The sequence below is a fragment of the Odocoileus virginianus genome, chromosome 26 (assembly GCF_023699985.2).
Source record: "Odocoileus virginianus isolate 20LAN1187 ecotype Illinois chromosome 26, Ovbor_1.2, whole genome shotgun sequence".
Lineage (NCBI taxonomy): Eukaryota > Metazoa > Chordata > Mammalia > Artiodactyla > Cervidae > Odocoileus > Odocoileus virginianus.
This window is the reverse complement of record NC_069699.1, coordinates 29,247,088-29,268,902: the sequence shown is the minus strand read 5'-3', so window position 1 is coordinate 29,268,902 and position 21,815 is coordinate 29,247,088. Positions and strand designations below refer to the sequence as shown.

Here is a 21,815-nt window from a genome sequence, read left to right as displayed (position 1 = left end):
CATCCTTTTGAAAATGGACAAGCCATGCAGGACAAACCAGCTCCCAGACACACACCCTTGAAGCTGGTCTAAAATTTCCTGGGGAAAGGGAGCTAAATCAAGCTGACTTCAAAATTATCTTGCTTTTTTTTTGAAATTTAAGAAGAGGATTTTTTTCCCCCTCTCTAGCAAAAGAGTTCCTTGCAACACACTGTAATTTCCTGCAGCTCTCTCCAGAGGCTTAAAAAGATGCTTCAGGTGACAGCACGGCTCATACTCCTGGGAGCTCTGCTGCAGACGTAAAAGAGAAATTGTCATTATCCCCGAGGCTCCTGTAGGTTCTCCTCTGAGCAATCAGCAGGAAGAAGAGCACAGTGCCAGGAGGCCAGCACAAAATGCCAAGCCCTGTCTCTGGAAAGAGATAAGCAGTTCTATCACAGTGGCTTCCAGAGGTCCCCTCTGCCCATCAAAGAGACCGAGTCCATTGCACGCTGGTGGATATTTTTAAACTTTCGTCTCTCTACAGCTGAAAAGCCAGTGTGGCTGAATTCTGACAGACCATGTCTGACACAGGGCTTGAGGGGGATAAAACACGGTCTGGTTCAGTGGCTCTCAATTAGGGGCAATTTTGCAACCCTGCCTACAATGTCCGGAGGCATTTTGGGGGATGCTACCAGATTCCAGTGGGTAGAGGTCAGAGATGCTGCTCAACAGCCTACAATGCCCAGGGCAGCCCCCACAACAGACAGCTCTCCTGCCTAAAACATCAGTGGTGTGGACACCGAGGAACCTTGGTCGAGTTCAGCCCACACCCTGCTCTTCCTCCTCTCACAGGACTTGTTGGGGGAAACATTCTTCCCTCTTGCTGTTTTCTCCCAAAAAGCAGACTGGAGATGCAACAATCACTCTATAAAGGTTTTCATGCACTCACAAAGAGCTGTAATGTACTCAAAGCCCATTGAGAAGAAACCGGAATGCCATTTCCTATCATTTTCACATAGCCCTTTAAAAAATATTTATCATAAAAATGAGGCATAGTCATTTTAATCATAAGCTATTTCTCTTTTGGCATTTTAATTTTTGGCTTTATCATTTCACTTAAATCGCAGGCTCCTTCATAGCATCGAGGGCTTTCTTTGGCACAGGACTAAAACAATCCTCCCTACATCGACCCCAAAGTGGAATGCTGATTCCTCCAGTGGGCCTTGAGTTGCTACAGAAGTCTCTCATCACTCCGACAGTGAGAAAACTGCCCTTTTTCGTTCCCCTTTTCTCTGTTGGACTGTTTAACTTTCTGAGGAGTCTCTACAGGTGAGTGGAGGTGGGTGGCTGAGTGGCCCTCCTTAGGCAGGAGTGTACCCACGCACTGGAAAATGTTTAGTGACCTTAGGCTCTGTTCACACACACCAGTAGTGTCCCCAGACATGATGACATCAACAACAGAAAGCACCTGCATACACTTCCAATGACTCCAGGTGGGGTGGCAGCCACGCCCATTCAGAAACCACTGCCGGAAGCTGGGAAACGGCCTTATTCATATTTGTTTCCCTGGTGGATGGCACATAACAGGCAATCAATCAATGGTTATTGAACTGACAAATGAAAGACTATTTGTCTCAAGAGTGAATATAGAAAGAAGTTCATCCAGTCTCAAAATACACACTGTTGTTCATTTAAAAAAAAATGACGTATTGAGTTTGCACTACATATCAGTTGGGGAACTGAGCGCTTAGAACGCACGAGGACAAAACAGAGACGATTTCTGTCTAACAGGGTCTTAGAGAAGGGTGAGAAAGGCAGACATCTGGACAAGTTACACAGAGCAAGCAGGCAGTGCCAAACAGTTACAATAGAGACACATGATGAAGGATGTCGGGGATGGAGGGAGGCCCAGGGAACGCCACCATGAGGATGTGCCGCTGCAGCTGATAACTGGAGGCTGGGCGGGGAGAGCTCGGTGAGCAGGGAGGGGACACAGACAGCAGGCCAAGGTGGAACGAGCTGTTAAGAACAAGGGTTCTACGGCAAGAGGGAGTCCGGATTTGAGGGACAGGAGAGAAAAGGGTTAGAGAGGTTGCTTGAGAAGCAGAAGAGCAGGAAAGTCCAGCTGAGATGTGGCTGCAGGGTTACAGAGGGGAGAGAAGAAAGGGCTTGGCCAGGATCATAGGAATGTCAACATAATGACGTCTACAGGTCCCCCAGGTCGGGTCTTACCTATAGGGTGAGCGTTTGATGGGCCAAGGTGACCTTGCCAACGCAAGCACCTCTGTGGCCTGTGGGAGGGCTGGCCAACTGTGCAGAGGCAGGCTCCCCGGTCAGGGGGTCAGGATGCCCTCCCCCCTTCTACATCTCGCCCCAGGGAGGAGGCAGGAGGCCTGACAGGACACCAGTTCTGCTTCATTTCCACTTGAGCCCCCTGCCTCCTCTCCGGCTTTCCCTCCTCCTTCCCTCAGGCTGAGAGAGCAAGGAGCATCCGTCAGTCTTGGCCGGAAGCAGGAGGAGGTGGATGGGAACATGCAGAGACCTGGAGGGGAGGGTACCAGCCATTATCACCGTTGCCGAAGGCTGACCAGTAGGCTGGTTAAGTTCTGCAGCTGCCTTTAGCACTCTGAACCACCTTCTGGCACCATAAAGGGCTAGAACCACTGCAAGCTAAACAACATCCAGGACCAAGGTATCTATCCAGATCTATCTTCCTTTCTTTGGCAAACTCATTCCACTCATAGAAGGGAAAAAAAAAAAAAAAACTTTCTCCCCTTTCCTCAATAACCTCACCTATTATTTTATTAAATCAAATTCTCCTTGCTCAAAGGGAAGAGGAGGTATGCTATCTTCACTGGATGAAAAAGTACAAAAAAAGAAGCAACTCTTTAGACCTGCATTGTGTCCATTTTTCTCTAGTTAATCCACTAAACAGACACTGGAAGTTTTGCCAAGTCAAGTTTTAGAAGTTACTGCTTCAGATGGGAAAGCACTAGAGGGGATGAAGGTTTCAAGGAAGCCCACACAGGCCAGAGGGAAAGGGCCGACCCCTCTTTTCTGTTATAACTTTTTCTATTTATTATATGTTTTAAGCACTTTCAAATGCTTTTTCTCTTCTTTTGCATTTTATTTTTAATTTTAAAAGAATTTTAATTTCTAAAAATTTTTATTGGGTTATAGTTGATTTACAGTGTTCGGTTAGTCTCTGCTGCATAGCAAAATGAATCAATTATATGTGTACACAAAGCCACTCTTCTTAAGACTCGTTTCCCATATAGGTCACTACAGAGTACTGAACAGAACTCCCTGTGCTATACAGTAGGTCCTTATTATCTATTTTATATAGAGCAGCACATATATGGGCTGACCTTCTTCTTGAAAGAAGAAAAAATATCAATCTTGTGACTTACCTCCCACCCCCATAATCTGTCACCTTCTATTTACACTTAATTTACATGCAAACCAACGACAAAAATAAAATAGAAATAAATTGGTCTATATAGCACCCTTTTCTAAATAAATAAAGGTGGCTCTGTACATAGCATCAGTTAATTTGCACAATATTCTCCCAAGGTCAAACGGAGAAAGATATTGCTGGCCCCATTTCATGGATAAAGAAACTGAGGCACAGAAAAGCTGGGTGATTTGCTGAAGATTTGTGGAGAAAGCATTTAACAGCATCTTCAGTGGCACAGCTAATTCTTCAGTCCTACTTTAATTGAGGAATAAAAGGATTTTTTGTATTTACAAGTTATCATTTGTTTTGGCCTAATACTAAAATTTATAGGGTACGGAGGGCTCCAGGACTTATTTATTATCCAGGAACTTAATATGACAAAATGTCCACCTTTTGGGTTTACTCAATTTAAATAAGAATAAAACAATGATGAGGAAAACAAAATCTGTAATGAAAAGTAACAATTTGTTATGCGAGATAAAGAGAATGGTTACCAAAAACCCAGTGACCTTCACTCCTATAAAATAAATGGCATAAGAAAAACAAAAGAATAAATGAAAAATCTTGACTTTCCAAAGATTAATTGTACTACCTATGTACAGACAATTGTAGTAAAATGAAAAACAGAAATCAGCCAAGATGAATGGCCTTAAAAGCAGTAAAAACTCTCAAAGCCAGGTATATCTGGCTAGCAAACACATACGGGCAATAGGTTATAAAAACAGATCATTTTCCCATTATTACTAAAAACTACAGAATGGTTTGGCAGGATTATTGCAAAGAATTTCAACTATTTGGCCCTTAAGCAGTAAGAGCTAAATAAAAGCAAAGTCAAGCATCAAAAAAAAAAAAAAAAAAAAAGACATAAAAGTATTTCTTGTGCATTGCTATCCTAAAATTAACTTGAAGTCAGTAATAGCGACATACTGTTTTCAACTATAAAATGAATTGTGTACAAGAAGATAAAGAGGCCAAAGCAGTATGCTACAGGGCTCAAGGATTATGAATATTTTATAAAGTTGAGACAGCAGTTGTGTATTCTTCAGACCAAGATTTTCAGAGAGCTCCAGGCAGTAAGTATTTGAGAGGAATGAAGAGACGAACTACATGATCTGGTCTTGAGTCAACAACAGAGGAAGAAAATAGGTTTTATTTCTCAAGTACCTAGCACAGAAGGAATTTAAGGTAGACCTCCTTACCCTAAAAAGATCCATTATTATATTTCAGTCTGGTGGACTTATGGATAGTTTTGGCTTATTCTTTATATGCTTATATATTTTGACAAATAGTGTTGGTCATCTATCCATTAGCCATTTACTCCCTTTTGAGAGACTCTAATTTTGTGAGATGGAAGGATTTTCCGGGATGAACTGATTGATCTAAAAGAAGGCATGACATCCTGTTTAGGCAATATGATATAAAGCAAAGTTTTCTAAAGGATTCTAGAAAGGATTTCCCTCTTTGAAGAACTGGAACAACACAAGAATTTTTTCAGCACATTTTCTGATTCCTGCTTGGGATACTATTGTATGAAGACACAGTGCTTTGAGCTATAACAGTCATCTTGTGACCAAGAGGATGTATTAACAGCAAAAATAGTAGAAAAGTGGGTGGAAAAAGCCTGGGCCTTGATGACACTGCTTGGATATCAGACAAACTCAGAAGCAGCCTATTTTCAGATGACTTGTAAGGAGATGTAAACAGTGAATGATCTTAAATAGCTCAAGCTGCTTTTAGCTGGGTATTTTGTTACTTTTAATAGATCACATTTCAAAACTCACTACAAAGCTACAATAATCAAGACAGTATGGTACTGGCATAAGGGTAGATATACAGATCAATGAAATAGAATCAAGAGTCCAGAAATAAAAACTCACATTTATAGTCAACTGATTTTTGACAAAAGTGCCAGTGTAATCTTATGGGAAACACAATCTTTTTAAAAAGTGATGCTGGGACACCTAGAATGAACCTGAACTCCTACCTCACACCATAAATAAAAATTAACTCAACACTGACCACAGAACTAAAAGTCAGAGCTAAATCTATAAAATTCATAGAAGAAAACATAATATTTATATCTTTATGATACTGAGTTTGGCAGTAGTTTCTTAGATATGCCATAAAAAGCATAAGTAACAAAAATAGATAAACTGGTTTCATCAAAATGAAAAACTTTTGTGCTTCAAAAAATGCTATAAAAAAATGAAAAGACAAGCCACCAACTGGGAGAAAATATTTATAAATCTTATAGCTAATTAGGAACTTACATACCAAATATATAATGAAATACACTCAATCACAGAAAGACAAGTAGCCCAATGAAAAAGTGGGCAAATGATTTAAAGATGCATTTCTTTAAAGCAGATATATGACTGACTAGTAAGCACATGAAGAAGCACTCAACACCATTAATCATTTGGGAATCAAAAATCAAAACCACAATGATATACCACTTCATACCTATTACAACGGTGATGATCAAAAAATGCACAGTAACAAGAGTTGGTGAGGCTATGGAGAAATTGGGACACATATGTTATTAGTGGTCATGTAAAATCATGTGGCTGCTGTGGAAAAGACTGTCTATTTCTCAAAAGGTTAACCACAGAATTTGAACGTGACCCAAAAATTCCATTCGTAGGTATACACCTCAAATAAGTGAAAACAAGTATTTAATAAAAAACTTGAATGAATACGATTCACAATAACCTGAAGGTATAAACAACCCACTTGTCCATCAGCTGATGAGCAGATTTTTAAAAGGCAGCATGTCCCTATGAGGAGCCTGGAGGGCTGCTGTCTCTGGGGGTGCCCGGGGTCGGGCACGACTGAAGCGACCAAGCAGCAGCAGCAGCAGCAGTATGTCCATGTAATGTGATATTTAGCAATAAAAAGAAATGAGGTAAATACCCAAGAAAACTGAAGATACTTGCTCACAGAATAACTTGGACGTGAATGTTCACCGCAACATTCTTCATAAGAGCTGAAAGTGAGATCAACTCAAAGGTTACTTGATGAGTGGCTATGTAACACATGGTATACCCTTCTGGGTGGTCCAGGGGCTAAGACGCTGCACTCGTGATGAAGGAGGCCCAGGTTTGATCCCTGGTCAGGGAACTAGATACCGCAGGTCACAACCAAGGATCCTGCATGCCTTAATGAAAATCAAAGATTCTGCATGCTGCAACTAAGTCCCGACACAGTCGAATAAAAGAAAAAATTTTTTTAAAACAAAAGAATGGAGTAGACACATGCTATGTTATGGATGACTCTTGAAAACATTCTGAAAAGTAGGACAAGCTAGACAAACAGGCCATAAATCTAGAGAGAGAGAAGGCGCATTGGTGGTTGTCAAGTGACTAGAGGGATGAAATGGGGAGTGACTGACAATGGGTATGGCATTTCTTTGGAAGGGGCAGGGGCAGTAAAGAAAATTATCTATAATTAAATAGTGGTGATAATTGCACAACCTTGTGATTATATTAAAAAAACACTATACACTTTAAAAGGGTGAATTTTGTGGTACGTGAATAAATCAATCAAAAATAATCAAGCAATCAGTAAAAAGTAAGTAACCCCCCCCAAAAAAGGATTTATGCTACACATGGATGAATCTCAAAATCACTATGCTAAGTGCAAGAAGCCAGTCATAAAAAACCACAAATTTTACCATTCCATTTACCTCAAATGTCCAGATTAGGTAAATCTATAGAGATAGGAAGCAGATTATCGGCTGCCTAGGACTGAGGGAGTTTGGAGGGAGGGGTGAGGGAAATAAGTGACTTCTAATGAGTACAGGGCTTCTTTTTAAGACAGTGAAAATACTTCAGTTAGAATATAGATATGGAGAGACCACTTCATAAATAAAATAAAAGCAACTGCAGTATATACTTTAAACAGGTGAGTTTTATGGTATGTGAATTATATCTTAGTAAAGTCACTACCAAAAAAAAAAAAAAATAGGGTTAAAAAGCATGGAGTACTTCCCCTGCTGTGCCTGGGATCTTATTAACAGTTCCCTGACCAGAGATGTAATCCGGGCCCTTTGCAATGAAAGTGCTGAATCCTAACCACTGGACTGCCAGAGAATTCCCCTAAAACACATCTAAATCCTTTTCTAAATATTTGCTAAATATTCTACAATGAGCATGCAATATTTATATCTTCAGAAAAAGGAGTTAACATTTCTCTTGACTGGACAAAATACTTAACAGTACAAAACAAAGTGAAAAGAAAAGCTGGGAAAAAGTAGTATATGTGAATTTCATTGTGAAATGTAGTATATGTGGATAGAAAAAACTAAAGGAAAATGTATCAAATTATTGACAATAGTGATTTCTGAGCTGGGAGCACTGAAAGATTTTAATTTATTCTGGGAGATGCTTTCTTTCCCTGGTTTTCTGTATCAGCAGACATTGCTTTTCAGTTTCTAATTTTGAAATGCACATGTAATCATACAAGAGGCTATTCAGTGAATGAAATGGCAGCCTCTCTCTCATCCTTGTTCCCCACCTCCTCATTTCCAGGGCTTCCATGTAAGGTTTCTCAAGTTATTTACTGCATGATGGCGTCTGGCTTAGGGTGGGAGTGGAGGTTATAACCTAGCCTGGGCTCTGTTGGATAAGCCGTAACTCAGGGCTCTGAGGAAAGAGTTCTTTTCGTCTTAACCACAGGAAAATGATAGGTAGATGGCAGCTTTGCCCTTCTCCTTCCCCTAAAGGGGAGACCTCCAGACAGTCTACGTTATCTAAGAAAAGACCGTATGTATGTAGGTAAAAGCTATTCAAGAAGAATAAAGAAATAGCAGGTAAAGGCAATACAATAAAATCAGAATCCAAGAATTAATACTGCAAGAGAAGCCTTTCAAGGCAGTATGGTAAAACTGGATTTAAGGGAAGAAAAACATATTTTGAACAAACAAGTCCTAAGGAAAGAATTCTAACTGCAACAACTGTTGGGCTGTTTTCCACATCAACAGTCCACAATTCACACACACACAGCTTAAGCAGCAAATGAGACTGGTTGTATCCGTTGCCAAGTGCGTTGATATTTGGTACTTCGCTCACCAGAGTCTCTTTGGCTTCGAAGAGCATGCTGGTGTGTGTGTTGTCCAGCATCCACTGCAGAAAGCCTTTGGACTTTAATCTGCTCAGAAACCTGAGAGTGAGTGTCCCCGCGTGAAACCTGGCACTTCTATTTGTCACTTTTGTGTCCTTCAAAACAGGGTGCACACCCCAATGTTCATCACAGCACTGTTTATAATAGCCAGGACATGGAAGCAACCCAGATGCCCATCAGCAGACAAATGGATAAGGAAGCTGTGGTACATATACACCATGGAATATTACTCAGCCATTAAAAAGAATTCATTTGAATCAGTTCTAATGAGATGGATAAAACTGGAGCCCATTATACAGAGTGAAGTAAGCCAGAAAGATAAAGACCATTACAGTATACTAACACATATAAATGGAATTTAGAAAGATGGTAACGATAACCCTATATGCAAAACAGACAAAGAGACACAGATGTATAGAACAGACCTTCGGACTCTGTGGGAGAAGGCGAGGGTGGGATGTTTCAAGAGAACAGCATCGAAACATGTATATTATCTAGGGTGAAACAGGTCACCAGCCCAGGTTGGATGCATGAGACAAGTGCTCGGACCTGGTGCACTGGGAAGACCCAGAGGGATCGGGTCGAGAGGGAGGTGGGAGGGGGGATCGGGATGGGGAATACATCTAAATCCATGGCTGGTTCGTGTCGGTGTGTGACAGGGACCACCGCAGTATTGTGGAGTGATTGGCCTCCAACTAATGGGAATAAATGGGAAAAAAAAACAACAACAGGGTGCACTGATCAAAGAGAAAAGTGAAAGGAAGTGAAGTCGCTCAGTCGTGTCCGGCTCTTTGCGACCCCACGGACTGCAGCCCACCAGGCTCCTCCATCCATGGGGTTTTCCAGGCAAAAATACTGGAGGGGGTTGCCATTTCCTTCTCCAGAAACCCTAGGGCATTTTATTAATTGGTGCTCTAACATCTCTATATTCACTCAACTTGGTCTAAAGTTTCTGCTTGAGATAAAGTGATGGTTACATCAGTAAATAATTCAAATGGCAAGATCTAATTATGACTTTCTCACTCTCAATAACCTCTTAACCACTGTTTCTGTTTCTGTTTCAGGTTTGTCTTGTTACAGAAAGCCATACTGGGCTTCCCTAGTGGCGCAGCAGTAAAGAACCTGCTTGCAGAGCTGGAGACGCAGGAGATGTGGGTTCGACCCCTAGATCGGGAAGATTCCCTAAAGTAGGAAATGGCAACCCACTCTAGTATTCTTGCCTGGGAAATCACAGGGACAGAGGAGCCTGGCAGGCTGCAGTCCATGTGGTCACAAGAGTCAGACATGACTTAGCGACTAAACCACCGTTACCACCAACCATAAGCCCATGCTGGTCTTCTTTTGGGTTCCAATTCTTTTGCCTCAGGCTCTTTGTATTTGCTGTTCCTTCATTCCTGAACATTCTTTTCCACCTTAGGATTTCATCCAATAAACCCCAGATTATCTTTCAAGCCTTAGCTCAAATGTTGGTCCCCTGAAGCTGGTGTGGCTCCATCACACCAGCTTGATCCTTCCCTCTCATAATACCCATCACATTTAAAATTACCTACTTAATGCCTGATTTCACCACCAAACCATATGCTCTGTGAAATGTAAAAGCAATCCATGGCCCTACAGAAGGAGAGCCTTTTCTCATTAAAAAAAAAAAAAAGAAGAAGAAAGAAACAAACTGGATGTAATTTAAGAGAGAACTTATGATGGTTTGAGAGCCAAGAATAATAAGGCTTGGAACCTACTCCCTAGGTCTGGAAGCATTTTCCAAGGAAGAAAAGAGGAGAAACACAGAGCTTGTATATTGGATTAGGGCAAATCACTGGATGAAAACCAACAAAGGGGTAAAACAGCTGAGACCCAGAAAAGTGTTCAGATGGCTTAAGTGTGAGATACTCCTAAGAGAGTTGGCGACACTGTTAGATAAGAAAGAAAGTGATGTGTAAGACCTCTGGCACTGAACCATCTTAATTTGAATTTGACCTGATTCAAATGGGTCTTGACAGTAGCTGCAGGGATTATCTGAGACATATTTGTCCTCCTAAGTGGCTTAGTTCTCTAAACCCCCTTTCAAGAGTGCTCTGGGACATTCAGAAACTCATTCTCTTTCTACAACTTCAAGTTATGCTATGAGCAAGATAAGAAGACTTGAAGTCATTAACCTGGTGGATTTGTTCTCTGTTTCTATTTCTAAAACAGAATACTTAACGTCTGTTAACTGATTAACTATAAGAGTGGAGAGAATGTCAACAGTTACTGGCATTCTTTACCTGTTTGGAATGCCATTTTCCATATACACTATTACACAATTTTAGAGAGAGTAAAGAATTAAAGTAACTAAGCTATTTAGAATAGAATATATACAAAATACAAACATCATATTTACACGTTAAAATGCAACTACCATGATAAAGTACAACTACTGTGAACATCAGATTATGACTAAGGTGGGGAAGATTTTTCAAAAGCCCATCATCTGTACTTAAATACAGTTGTGTGGAAAGAAATGCATCTAGATTAATTAAACTTCTTTCCACAACAATGAAAGCTTATGGAACCTCTTTTACTATTCCATCCAAGTAAACTGTTATACATGGTAAAGGGGAGTGGGTATGTCCCATCAGGGACTAGGGGGAGGTTCCTAAAAAATTTTACCAATCAGAAATCGAACACACCATTTTTAATCTAAAAGGTTCATGTAGATTTACTCTTTATCATGTATCTCTGATTTTCTTTATCATGTATCTTTGACTTTCTTTCCAAAAATAAAGTAAGTAAAACAGTTCTCCCAGAAGATGTACATGTTTATTTTTAGTTTCCCATAATCTCTTAGGACACCTCCCAATACAATGATGAAGAGAACACATTACTCCAAGTATAACAAGCACAGAGGTAGACACTGGGGGATATGATCGTTATAATCTGTACAGACTTCAGAACAGCTTTTAGCTTAACAGAAAAAGTTTTTCATCAATAAGTGATTAAACACGGCAGTCTATGTAGAAACACTTCTGGAATCTCAGAGACTCCTATTATAGTACAAGCCACATTAAAGTGAATTTGTAATTTCTCATTTCTAACCAACTGTTACGGTAATGAGGCTATTACCCAAAATCGATTCCATCCCAAAATGATTAGCCTAAACTAGTTAGGATAATCCCTCTCTTCTCACTGAGTGATGACTGTCCAGTCTTGGCTATTACGACCTAAGGGAACGTCTCCTGGGGGGCCTTCTGGAAACCTCGCTGGGGAACTGGTGGGGCTCTCTTACTGCCATTTTGCAAATGAAGCCAATACACAAGCTTACTTTAAGCAAGACAATTACCAAGAAGAAAACCTGGGGCTTCCAAGTATTGTGTGCGCGCTAGAGGATGTGTCAGGATGCCTGCTTATATGTTTTCTTTTTAAAATTAAGCCAACTAATATGCGTGGCTTCTCTACCTTAGGAAATCTTTAACAATACACTCTATGTTGGACTGGAAGCTTTGTCAAGGGAAAGATGTATGATTTATACTTCTTTGTATTTCAGAGCCTAATCTAATATCCCATATATTGTTGTAGTTTAATTGCTAAGTCGTCTTTGACTCTTTTGCGACCCCCAGGGACTGTAGCCTGCCAAGCTCCTCTATGTATGGGATTCTCCAGCCCACAATACTGGAATGGGTTGCCATTCCCTTCTCCAGGGGATCTTTCAGACTAAGGGATCGAACTCGCATCTCTTGCATTGGCAGGTGGGGTCCTTACCACTGCACCACCAGGGAAGCCCACTCCATATATGTAGGGGCTTAATTAACTTATATAGGACTAAATTGTACCAATTTTCAAGCTTATGACATACAAAGTGAATTTCTCAGTCAATCTTAGACTTCTTGGACATCTAATACCAAGAAGCAACCCAGGTGACAGACACTATGACACCAAGGTAGCTGATGCTTGTTGGTGTCAGGTACAGTTGACTTCAATATGTTATTTATATCATACCTGACATACAGCACTTGAAAGGGATAAGGATATAGTGAGATACAAGTATGGAAATGGCTGGTTGAAGAACAGCTGAAGAAGATCCAAAGGGATTATTTTGTTTCACAAATCTTGGAATGTCTGGATTAGAGGAAATTTAAGTACAGTATGCAGGATGCAGGAGGGACAGTGCTGTGAATCTGTGGAACGTACCAGAAGATATGCCAGTAGCAGACAGATGTGTGGAAAATCCAGTGGATTCTGTGTGTAAAGCTAAAGGACTAGGTAAGATCCACACCACTTCATTTATGTGAACTGCTCAGATCACAGAGGTGCTTTGAGATTTGGCATGATTTCAGAGGCCTGAAATGGGCACAGACACTTCTTGGAAAAGAAAGATCAACTCCTTCATGATATTCTTAAGAAGTTGTGTTTCAGACATTGCCATAATGGATTTCACACTCACCAACCCACCCTAATGTCCAACAACTCAGAAGGATTGTCACCATCCTTATTAAAAAACTGGCCTAAGAAGTCAGGTGGACCCAGAATCCAGAGGAAAAGAGACAATGACTTATGATTATCTCTTCAAGTACATCATCACTGGGGACACAGGTATGGGGAAGTCATGTCTCCTTCTGCAGTTTACAGACAAGCGGTTCCAGCCACGGTCCACGACTTCACAATAGGCGTGGAGTTTGGGGCCCGTATGGTCAGCATTGATGGAAAACAAACCAAGCTGCAAATCTGGGATATGGCTGGACAAGAATCCTTCTGTTCTATCACCCATTCCTATTACAGGGGAGCAGCCGGTGCATTGCTGGTGTATGACATTACAAGGCGTGAAAGCTTCAACCGCCTGACCTCATGGTTACAGGAGGCCCCTCAGCACTCTAGTTCCAACATGGTTATCAAGCTGACTCGGAACAAGAGTAACTTAGAGTCCTGTAGGGATGTTCCTTTGCTCAGGAACATGGACTTATGGAAGCTTCAACCAAAACAGCCTGCAATATTGAGGAGGCTTCACTAACACAGCCAAAGAAATATATAGGAAGATCAGCAGGGTTTATCTGGTGTCCACAGTGAGGCAAAAGGCATCGAGATTGGCCCCCAACAGTGTATTTCAACCTCAGTGGGACCCAGTGCCTTCCAAACGGGCTCTCCTGACACGGGGGCCGACTGTGTCTGCTGCTGAACAACTGGCCTGGACTCTTTTTTTTTCCTTCCTGGAACAGCTTCAGATCAATAGGCTTAAAGAAAGCGGTCTTACATGCTCTGGCTGGGAAAAGCCTCTTTTCAAGGTGTGATGTTTTGCCTTTCCACTTAAGAGACCAGGGGAGAATTTGGGCCCTTACTGACCTGTCCTTCTTCAGGGACGTGAGCATTCCCTATAAATTAGGGCTCTTCTCATCCTCCTGTTTTAATTTGTAAAATGTTAGGATCAAAGCTGATTGTCATGGTATTTCAAAAATAAATTCTTCTATAAGCAGACACAATCTACTCCCCACCAAGAATTAGTAACGAAGGTCTAGGACATTCTGCTTGAGCCCTTGAGGGGACTGGGATCTGGCTGCCCGTTGGGCCACAGTAAAGTCTAGGGATTTCACTGAGGTTTTTCACTTGCCACTATGCAAGAATTGTGGCCGAAGACAGTTTCTTCTACTTGAACTGCTCAAAGGTGATGAACACTTTTCCACCATCCCATTTCTAGCTTCTCTGTTTCAGAGTAACTACGAAACTTTTGAGAGCAGTGGAGTTGCTCCTGGACCTGTAGCCACTTACTATCATCACCTAGAGAAATCATCTTTCTCTGTTTGTTTTGTTTTAGGGCCCAGACCTAACATTGGTAAGTCAGCGTCTTTCACCAAATAGATTCCTACAGTTTTATCCCACTCACTTCTTAAGGAGACCTATTTAGACTTTCTATCAAGCTAATCTGCTTACTGTACATGACATATGTGCTTCTACTCCTATGCCTTTGCACATGCCCTACTGTACACTACCGTAGTACTCACAAAGTCCATATTTTTTTCCTTTGGAAAGCCTTCCTGGACTGATCTAGGGGCTTCTGAACACTTATAGACACAGTACCTTTTAGCTTTCAAATGTTGTTTATTCATATGTATATTTATTTGTATTTATGTTACTTTGTAAGTATATTTCATAGTAACTTCGTGTGTGGAACCTGTCTCCCCATATAGGTTGTAAGCTCCCTGAGAGCAGGAACCCCTGGTATCATTTTACTTTGTAAACTACTTCCTCCACCATTCCTTCACAGTGCCTAGTGCTACTCCTGTGATCACTAAATTTGACTGACAAAGACTTGGAGCAGGTTTAGTTCAGGCTGCAGAGGAAAGAAAAAGCCTCACATCATCTCTTTGTAATTCCATCTCAGCCTCTTCCATCTGCTTACCCTGGCTTCTGTATTGCTCTTCTCCCTCTCCTCTCTCTCCCTTCCCTGGCTCTTTGCCTCCACTCCATGCAGCATTCAATAAAGCTGCCTGCTTCCAAGCAGTCAAATAAGTGCATACTTCTCCATTTGAATAGCATACAATACTATCCTAGTCAAGTCTGCCTTTAATGTACTTATCATGCAGCCTTCTGGGTCAGGTGCTATACTGATGTCTCATTTTCTCCCACAGTAGTGCAGTCTTGTGAATTTTTTTTTCTCTCTCTCTTTTTTTTGGGGGGGTTGTCGATGAATTGTTTCATTATTAAATATATGCACGTATCCAAGTTGCTCATTAAAAAAAAAACAACAACAAAAACTGGGCTAACTGAGCAATTACTTTTATTCATGTAATAGGGAATGCAGCAGGGGATGCCACGTAAGGGAGCTTTCTACCAGAGGTCCTTTTCTAGCAAAGAAAACACATTCAGTGACAAGGATTTCAACAAGGAAGAAGAGAACATTTTCTCACTAGGTAAGTGGAAGAGTAGACCCCATTCCTGCCATTACTGCTGCCCCCTGAGACTATGAAATATCAGGAACTATTCAAGTACAGTCAAAGGATCCTTCACAGAGAAGAGAAACAGGCTCAACAGGTTTTCCAGTGTAGAAATCTTACATATGCATCTAACGCAACACATGGAAAATAAAAATGGCTTAAGGACACGGTCAGATCTTACAAGTTCTTATGTACTTTACCTGTGAAACATAGCATTCTTTCTCTATTTTATACACACACATGTGCATACTCACATATTCGCACATGCGCGTGTACTCACACACACTGGTCCCCCTTTGCACAGTTTAATTCTATCTAGAATCGAGACAAGTCTATTCCTAAACGTATTTTTTTCTAGATCCTTTTTTTTTAAAAAAAAGGCAAACAGGAAATACATCAGTTCAGTTCAGTCACTCAGTCGTGTCCGACTCTTTTCGACCCATGAATTGTAGCATGCCAGGCTTCCCTGTCCATCACCAACTCCCGGAGCTTGCTCAACTCATGTCCATCGAATCGGTGATGCCATCCATGCATCTCATCCTCTATCATCCCTTTCTCCTCCTGCCTTCAATCTTGCCCATCATCAGGGTCTTTTCTAATGAGTCAGTTCTTCGCATCAGGTGGCCAAAGTTTCAGGTTCAGCATCAGTCCTTCCAAAGAATATTCAGGACTGATTTCCTTTAGGATTAACTGGTTTTGATCTCCAAGGAACTTGCAAGAGTCTTCTCCAATACCACAGTTCAAAAGCATTAATTCTTTGGCACTCAGATTCCTTTATAGTCCAACTCTCACATCCATACACGACTACTGGAAAAAGCATACCCTTGGCTAGACGGACCTCTGTTGGCAAAGTAATGTCTCTGCTTTTTATTTTATTTTTTTTTGTAAAATAAAATTTTTTTCCATATTTGTGGATGACATTATTGTCTATGAATAAAATCCCAAGAAAAAGATATTGGAAAAGAAGAAATAAAACCAAAACAACTGGACATGAATAACTAAAAAATGGACTTCAGCACATACAACTTATAGAAAACAAACTCAAAATGTACTTAAATGGTAACTTACATTTATTTATTTTACAATTTGAATAGGGAAAATTTAATATAAAGAATCATTAACTCTAGTGGGGGGTTGAAGTAATGGGAGACTGGATCATAAGGAGTAAAGAGAACTCTAAAGAATACAGGAATAGCAGATATAAGCAGCAGTCACCATCTCTAGGGCTGAAGCAGAGCCTACATGGAGGGAACAAATGTAGAAGAGGGCCACACCCCCAAGGCTGAGGTCCAGGCCTCCTTGCTCACTGGATGGTGGAGAAGTTCTCTGAAACTGCAGTGTTTCTGCTTTTTAATACGCGGTCTAGGTTGGTCATAGCTTTTCTTCCAAGGAGCGTCTTTTAATTTCATGGCTGCAGTCACCATCTGCAGTGATTTTGGAATGCCCCCAAAATAAAGTCTGTCACTGTTTCCATTGTTTCCCCATCTATTTGCCATGAAGTGATGGGACCGGATGCCATGATCTCAGTTTTCTGAACCCCATTAACTGCATGAAAAGGAAATACATGGCAGAATTACTCTTTTCCATGAGTTTTCTGCCCAATAACACAACTCTGAAAAGTTAAAATTAAAAATGTGTAGCCCTTCTAATCTAAAGATCTTTTTTATAGCTTTATTTTCTTTCATACTAAAGACGAAATGAATGTGATACTACATTTAAATCTGTTTATGAGTTGGAAGTATCAGACAAGCACTTCTCCTACTGTATACTGATTTTTGTTATGAAGCATCCATTAAGCATTTCATCTTTACCACAACTATGAAACAGGTATTATTGCTACCTCCATTTTACAGATGGCAAACCTGAGGCTTAGAGAGGTTAGAAGGTGGCAGGTTAGATTCAGAGAACTTGAAAAACCAACCCAAAGGCTGAGAGTTAGGACGGAGCAGGGAATTTAATACTTTGCGCTGAATAAATTTGGGCACAGAGTACGTCAAGAAAGACAAAAAGCCAAGTTCACGTGAGCAACTGGGAATGAGGACATCAACAGAGGAGGACAAGGCACGGGGAAAGGCAAGTCCATGGTTCAGAACCCAAAACTCCACAGGAATGGAAGAAGGTGCAAGAGGTCTTGTTATGCCCACTCATGTCCCGAGAGGGCAGGGACCACGACTATCTGTCTAAGCAGATTTCACTACCTGTCCCTCTTTCTATCTTCAGGGCCCGTCACAGTGCTCACAAGGTAACAGGCAACTAAGGAAAGCTTGCCGAAGCAGGCAGGAATGAAAGGGTTAGAAATGCAGTCCAGGAGCCTAGGAGAGAAATTTGGGGTGCCAGCTTTATTTGTTAAAGCTGTTTGCTTGCAAACGACAGAAACATAATTCTGAGTTAAGCAAAACAGGGTATTTATGGGCTTTTGTGATGAAACTGGGCAACAGGCAGGATTGAAAATGTCTTGTGGATGGCAAGAAGTTTTTCTTTCTCCTTGCCCTGGTGATTGCTTCCTTTGGGGGGTTCATTCATTCTTTAGGGTGTGCGACCTCAGCAGGGTAAAAACTACAACCAAAGGCAGGCAGCTCCAGGTACACATCATTGAAGAAGTGAAGTGAAGTGAAAGGCACTCAGTCGTGTGCAGCTCTTTGCAACCCCATGGACTAAACAGTCCATGGCATTCTCCAGGTCAGGATAGTGAAGTGGGTAGCCTTTCCCTTCTCCAGGGGATCTTCCCAATCCAGGGATCGAACCCAAGTCTCCTGCATTGCAGGCGGATTCTTTACCAGCTGAGCCACATGGGAAGCCCATTATAGCCTACTGATCAGAGAGGAAAGGGCACTCCCTGCCAGCTCCCATAGGTTAAGTCATGAAAGGATGCTGACTCTCTCATGAGGATTGTGGCCAGTTGTGGCCAGGGTGCAGTGTCAGGGTAAGTGTAGTGACTGGCTCAGCCAGAAGCAGGAGCCCTCCCACTGTCCATGAGGGCAGGGTGTCATGATTGGCAGGCCCCTACTGAACAACTTGGCTGAAAGTGTGGAGAGAACTTTTCTTGTGGTGAAGGAAGTTCCCGTACCAGAGGAAGGAGATAATGGGCAGCCAAGCAGCACAAACAACGTATGTTTTCTAAGTCTCTTGCCCAGGAGGCAAACCAACCCCCAAGCTCAGGCAGAACCACGTCTGAGCTGCAGTACACAAGCTCTGGAACATACCATGATATCTAGCTTACTCCAAATATTTTATTCCCCAGTCCTTCCCTCATTTGTGCCAGAAATTAAACAATCCACGGTAACTGGCTTTCTACTGGGCTTCCTTGGTGGCTCAGTGGTAAAGAATCCACTTGCTGACGCAGGAGATGCAGGTTTGACCTTTGAGTAAGGAAGATCCCCTGGAGGAGGGCATGGCAACCCATTCTAGTATTCTTGCCTGGAGGATCCCATGGACAGAGGAGCCTGGTGGGCTGTAGTTCATGGAAGTCACAAAAGAATCGGACACGACTGAGCCACTTAACAACAACAACAAATTAGGTTTCTGGTGTGCATAAAGGGCCTACTAGGTCCATGACCGTCCATGCAGCTGAAATTTAAATTGAACTTGGTTCCTCTGGGTGAAAGAGTACCCTAAGATATGCACCATATGAACAATAACAGCCTTTATATTAATGTGATTTTAAATAATATTATCTTCTGTTTTCAGTGTTTGCCTATACAGCACCTTGGCTATAATACTTATTAAATTCTTTATCTGTTCCAGGAAGGAGTATATTGCTTTTTTTCACTCAAAGAATATCAGCAACACCACATTATTAATTTTATTGGAATCCCATAAACCTAAAAGCTTAAACCATCATTAAAAAGGTCCTTGCCACTGCCATTTGGGAAGGCACATCTTACACTGTTTCCAGAAATAAGACACAAATTACAAGGTGCAAATGCTAAAACCTTTTCCCAAGGTTGGCTTAACATTTTTAAATGACCAAAGGCATGCTCACACTATCAATGGCTCAACTTTTAAAGCCCTGAATTTGAGGAACAATGACTCTTGGAAAAGCTCAGCAGGATTCCAGTCAACACTACTGCGGTGCATAAAACTTTGCTGTCAAGATGCCAATGGTGTGAGGCTCAAAGAAACTTTCCCAGGGCGTCTGGATTCTTCCAGTGAATAGCTATCATTCCTTACAGCTCTGATGTTCCCCTAGCCAGTAAGAAGGAGCAAGTCTCTCTAACCAACTGCCCCCTTAAGCCCCATTTCCTTTGTAAAATATTCGCTTTCCTTCCTGGCCTCTTCTCCAACTTCTGGAGGAAAAAGCAGTGAGAAACTGCTAAGTGATGCCACTTTCTCATTTGCGACTTCCCTGTCACCTTCTCGGGAGCTGGTTCCATCAGAGTCAGTTTTGTTGCAGTAAATACGGTCTAAGGGGCAGGTCCCCACACCTTTCAATGGATATCCGTCTTTAGCCAATTCTTACCCACTGTGGTTAATGTTTGTGGTTGAGCAGGTATCTGCCCCAGCATTTGAAAAGAGTGTCTTTTAGCCTGGAATTCGGCTTGCTTTAAGGAAGATGTGGTGATAGAGATACCTCCATTTCGGTCCCTGGCAACACTGTATATGTGTTTTTACCTATTATGAATTCAACAGGAGCCTGGCTAAAAGAGAATGGATTAGCCATGGGAGAGAAAGAGCAGAAACAGTGTCAGTGATTCTGCCTAGGAAGCCACTCAATGAGAGGCATTGACATGCTACTCGAGAATATTCTCAGTGGGCCTCAGTTCCTGGGTACCTCTCACGGTGTGAGCACTGCACAGTGTAATGAATCTCCTAAGTAAAAAGAAGTGGAGGCATTTTTCCGTATAACATGATTCCTTATCGCAAGCTAACGACGTCGTCTGGTGCTTAATCAAAGAAACAGAAAACAGTGGATTAAGTTCCACCTCTGGACTTAATGTGAGATAGTGTGTCTGGCAACCCAAAGGATGTGCAAGGATTATTTATAAACATGATTGTTGTCTTAGGTGATTCTCTGGACCACAGATGGAAAATAGTTTCTACTTCAATGCCGACTCTGATTGATTGGTAGTGGGGCCTGGGCATTGCTTTGAAGAATCTCAGGCTCAGTTGGAAAGAGTGCAGTGATTGACAAGCAGTGTCTCTCAGGGCTTCAGGAACAGGGAGGGGCCACAGAAGTGTCAGCATGGACCAGGCTCTGAGTGGGACTGTTGTTCCTTTTCAAACATCAGACACTTGACTTCTTTTTCTTTTTTTCCTTCCTAGAGTCCAGGCTTTGAGAGGTTTTTATTCCTGGCCACATGAAGAAAAAAGGTGTTAGGGGGTTGTGGAGGAGTATATACTGACCTTACTGACCTAGATCAGGAATTGTCATTGCTGTTTAATCGCTCAGTTGTGTCCAACTCTTTGCAACCCTATGGACTGTAATCCACCAGGCTCCTCCTGGGATTCTCCAGGCAAGAATACTGGAGTAGGTTGCCATTTCCTTCTCCAGGGAATCTTTCTGACCCAGGGATCGAACCCGAGTTTCTTGCATGCGGGCAGAGTCTTTACCGCTTAGCCACCAGGGAAGGCCCAGATCAGGGATAGCTAGCTAATATTTTTGTCTTGGCGGGACATACAGTCTCAGTTGTGCCTGCTCAACTCTGTCACTCTAGTGGGAAGCTAGCCAGAGACAATCCATACATGAATGGTGTGGCTATGTGCCAATAAAACTTTATTCACAAAAACAGGCCATGGCCAGTTCATACCAGATCAAGATTATAAGAGCTACAGGTAGGATATAACGCAGATAAAATGGAAAGGCGAAATCAGGAGGAAGTATGTTTCAGAAAAATTTCTCTGGAAGTGATGGAGGATCCTGCATTTCTGGGACATGAAACACTCCTTTCAATTTAAAAACCAGCAATGCAAACCCACCAACTTTCGGGGAGCATCTTAGCTAACAGAGAGCATAACTGTGAAGGAGAGGGACATGGAACACGCACATTTTGAATGGAAAATGCAGTAAAATGGGGAAATGAAATCAGGAAGGTCACAGCTCATTGCACTGGCTGGGCAGGATAGGTCTGGGTGGGTCAGGAAACAAGACCAGCTTTCCTCAGGTGGAGGCTACCCACATTTGGAGATACTGCATGTATACTGGCAGAGGGCCACGGTCCCTCTTAGAGCAGGACTGATGGGGTGGGCAGAGTTCAAACAGGGAGGAGAAGAACTGGGCAGCTTGCCCACAAAGGTCCACTGAGGACAGAAGTTCAGAGTGTGTTTACACAGACAGAGGCTGGTGAAAGGCTGAGGTTGGAAGTTAGATTCTACCCAATGTGGGGGGAAAATCCTCGTTCTGCCCTATCTGCTCTGCAGCCTTGCAGGAATTATTTACT

At 41.9% G+C, this 21,815-nt stretch overlaps 1 protein-coding gene and 1 pseudogene across 1 annotated transcript in view; one reads left to right on the top strand and one right to left on the bottom strand.

The window, feature by feature from the left end:
- Positions 1-21,815, bottom strand: part of FRMD4B (FERM domain containing 4B) — a 353,626-nt gene that overhangs the window by 195,597 nt on the left and 136,214 nt on the right. The window lies entirely within an intron of this gene.
- On the top strand, positions 13,060-13,685 carry LOC110148249 (ras-related protein Rab-2B pseudogene; annotated as a pseudogene).